The sequence below is a fragment of the Actinia tenebrosa genome, unplaced genomic scaffold, assembly GCF_029948245.1.
Source record: "Actinia tenebrosa isolate PJP-AT-01 unplaced genomic scaffold, QUT_ActTen_1.0 PGA_scaffold8__29_contigs__length_14323225, whole genome shotgun sequence".
Classification (NCBI taxonomy): Eukaryota; Metazoa; Cnidaria; class Anthozoa; order Actiniaria; family Actiniidae; genus Actinia; species Actinia tenebrosa.
In genome coordinates, this window is record NW_028292585.1 from 3,016,202 (window position 1) to 3,020,552 (window position 4,351).

Genomic DNA, 4,351 nt, shown 5'->3' on the forward strand with positions numbered 1-4,351 from the left:
CAAGTGCGCGTTACAAATAATATTCAAGTTCTATTGTCACTCGAAATCAAATATCTAAATTTCGATTGGTAAACTTTTTGATATTTACCCACACACACACAAAAAAAGGAACAGAAGATGTGCAATGTAATAATTCGTTCGACTGAATAAAAAGACACTCGACTCCAGACACCTTTCTTTCTTACTGCGCATGCTTAACCAAATAAGCATGCGCAGTAAGAATGACAGGGATCTGGGGTCGAGACTGCTAAAATGACTGTTTAGGCATGCGCACTACGATCCGCACCTCCTGATTAATGTAAAGATGGCAGCTATATTTCGAATCTTTCGTGGGGGGGAATTTAAAAAATCTAGTTAGAACGAAATAAGAAATCCATAAGAAAACGCATAAGAAAACGCATAAGACCAATAATTGAATGATCAAACGTCGAACTTTGCTATTTAAAACTTTCATGGTTTTTCAGTACGGTTGGGAACGTTTGTTTGCTAAATTTGTAAGTTGTAAGCTAAAGTAGAATCAGTTCCTTTAGCGAGTTTCGTGCAAATAATGACATAGTTGACAAGATGGACCGAATCTATCAACCTGAGAGGAGGGCGGTCTTCTAACGAACCTACTTAATTAGACTCAAATAAATAGACTTAATTCACTTATAAAAGTTCTTTTATTAAGCTAATCTCCAACAGACGTCGATATTCTCATAACAAGGAACATGTGATTTTGTAATAACGAGTTAGGGACATTCCTGATATGGTGAAGTCGGTGTGACCTACGCCCTCAAACGATGTATGGCCGGCATTTTCGAAGTGTTTTTTCATTGTCAGCACTTAACGGCACTGAAAGCAATCATCAACAGGAATTATATCATTTAATAACCTAATCAGTCAAAGACAGCTTCTGTCAAATAAATTGGTACCAGGCAGGGGATTGAAAGCTATGTATAATTGGATATGATATTAGAGTAATGGAGTGGATATTTTCTCATCCACCAACGTGCTAAACCCCTGTTGTTTCTTCATGTTTTAAGTACCCACTCCGTGAGGTATTCACTGATGCAGGAGGCTTTGTCTATGGATTCTGCCCTGTTAACCTGGCGAAGTGCTTCCGTCAGTGTTCTCTTCACTTGGAGATTATCCTCAGCGCTGTCACTTTGACTTAGGGCAGTAATAAATCTATGTGTCTTGAATAGTATCAAGATAGTTCGATAATGTAGCCGGTTTCAGTTCACAAAGCAAATGCTTTTTCAAGGTTTACAAAGCTAATTAAAATAGCGCATGACATACACTTTCTTGAGATCAGTTGTTCTTAAAAAACGGTCAAAAAGAAAAACTTAGAGAGATTTCACTTTGCTTTACAAGATAAATTCAGTACGAACCGGAAATGCAAAAATAGTAATGGAATACCTTAGTTAACTAGTTTTAAGAAGCCGTGTCCAAAATAAGCACTTGATGGCCAGTTGATGGCATATACCATTAACGCGGGAAAATGTCAGTTCTCCACAGGGTCACTAAAAATATTCCCTTCGAGACACGTGTCCCAAATATACTGGGAATATTTAAGCACTTTTTCGACTGGCTGAGTTGAAAATGAAAAGTTTGGTCTTCGAAGCAAAAACGAAGAGGGAAAAATGAATAAACTAATGGGAAAAAGGAAGGAAAGAAAGAAAAGCGGAAAGGAAAGAAAAGAAAAAATGGACAACTGAAGAGTAATCAACGACCATTTCCACGACAATTAAGTCTTGGAGCTTCAAAATTCTAAGATTTCTGCGATTCATTACTTATTCCTAATTCGTAGAGTTGTGTGAAAAGTTTATATTTTGCCGCATGGGAAAGTTTATATTAACCGATAAAGAGTCAAGTTACTGTTGTTTGTCTTTGACGATAAAGATTTCAGCAATTGTCAGTCGTTCTTCTCCAAGGTCCGATGTCAACCTTTGCATGGGGTAAAAACTGCAAATTTAATATTCGCATGAGGCTCTAGAACTCTCACTGTTACTGAATGCTAACAAGAACCATGAGACATGCTGTTATATTGAATAAATGATTCGTAATTTAGCTGAATTAGTGAACCAGCCTCAGGCAAGTTATGAGTGCGTGTCAGTGGTATTGAAGCACTTTTTAAGTGACAGCAGAATTTGAACTTGCACGATAGATAGAAGCGTCCTAGTTATTCAACGTCAGAACAAATGCGCAAGTCGAATTCAATATCCTGTTCAATGGGAGCTTACCGCAGCTTAAAAACTAATTATCACCTGATATTTAGGTTAGATTGTTCGCTTCGTGTTAAAACTGGAAACTGGAACCGCTTCGTTGAATTTGAAGCTCTTGTAACACTCCCCTTAGATTGATCGCACTTTATGATTAAGTGGAACCGATATTGCATGCGTTACTGACAGCGTGTGTTTGCCCGTGGGCTAATCTTGACATTGCATAAAAATACAGCAACTTTACGAAAATGACAAATTAAGAAATGACAAAAAAAAAAAAATAATAATAATAATAATAAAAAAAGCAAAAATGCTGGCATTACAGTAGGGTGACAGCACTAACAACCTTGACAATTGTTACTTAAGATCTTATCTTTTTAGACTTTATCCAAAGAGCTTAAAACTAAAGCCTTATAAAATAGCATAGAGCCACAATATTAGCTACCTAATTGTTTTGAACAGCAAGCGAGATTTATAAGAGTTTGTCAAGGCGACTTTCTTAATGCAAAAACAAGGAACATAAAAGATGCTATTATGATTTAGCAAAGCAAATTATACCCAAAACGATTGTCAATAAAACTTGTCCGCATTCTCAACCCTTAAAATGACCCCGAGGCTCTACTCTTGACAGCAAAATACACGTATTTAGACAGTGAAAAAGCAAAACCCGTTATTATAGCGTTTAACAAACAATATCTGTTACAGGACGTGATCTTCTTAGGAATGATAGCTGTCTAATCACTTCACGTTGGTCCGTGTCGTGACTTGTGACTACACCTCGGACCGCCTCGTCTTAATTATCGCTGATCTGTTGTACGGTTTTCTTTATTTTTATTTTTTTATTTTTTATGTTTTTTTTTTATCTGGCTATATTTAGCGCTCATGTGAGCTTGGTTAGTTAACAGCCCTGTATTTCACCCCTGTGGTCATGAAGACAATAAATAGATAAATCTCTCTGTCGAGTTACATCAACACTGCATAGTTCGGAAATACTTATTGGACCATGTAACTAGCGCATGCTGTAAACCAGATACTAATAATTGAAACCACAGCTTCTTTTAAAGATAGAAATGCACACACTTACAATTGTAACTACGGATAAAATATAAATGTTATAAAAAGCCGGCTTCCTGGTTGTTAATCGACCTATGAGAACAAGGCGGTGCAAAAGTCGGGGGAGGTGCGATGATAACTGCTACAGCTAAAGAGTTGCAAGCAGTCATGAAGAGTATATCGATTTTTAATGTAAAAACGAGGATGGTTTTCGGAAGTATCATTAATAATAGTTAAAAATCAGTAATAATAGTTTTAACAGCAGAGCACAGCAAACCCTGTAATAATAGCTGCAATAGCAGTAGCAGTAGCAGTAGCAGTAGCAGTAGCAGTAGCAGTAGCAGTAGCAGTAGCAGTAGCAGTAGCAGTAGCAGTAGCAGTAGCAGTAGCAGTAGCAGTAGCAGTAGCAGTAGCAGTAGCAGTAGCAGTAGCAGTAGCAGTAGCAGTAGCAGTTAAAGAATGATCCTGCCATTGGAAATGCATGCATAGATAATAACTACCTCATGCAACAACTGATCGACTTCCAATTCACATTATTATTATATTCTTGACCATGCAAGCCTTTGTAGTACTTGTACATACTGATATCACAATGTGGATCTTGTTTTATTTGATCTAATATAATTATTGCAAAGTTCTAAGCTACTATTAGCATTTTGATCTATATAAACTTTATTGAACAGCCCTGGTTTTCAAACTCAACATAATTTTGACTTCTATATATATATAATCGAAAATAAGTAGGCCAATGGTGCTGCAAGACGGAAAACTGAGCTCTCCATAATTGGTCTTAAGCTCTATCATTTCAAGTATCATTTCGATCTAGCATTTCTCATCCAACGCCAAACTATTTGAAAATTGTAAAAAAATTAACCCACTTTAACCAAAAACTGAATTTCAAAACTTAAAAGAATCAGAGGAAAATATCTCATAGATTTATAAACCCCTTTTGACTACTTTTTTTTCATGTATTTGTATTCTTACTTGATCTGTAAGAAATTCTAGTATTGAGCATACTTTTAGCTTTGTCCTCCCATTGTGGGGACTGTTTATGGGGACACTGCTGTGCGCTTGATCAAAATTAAGTTAAGAAA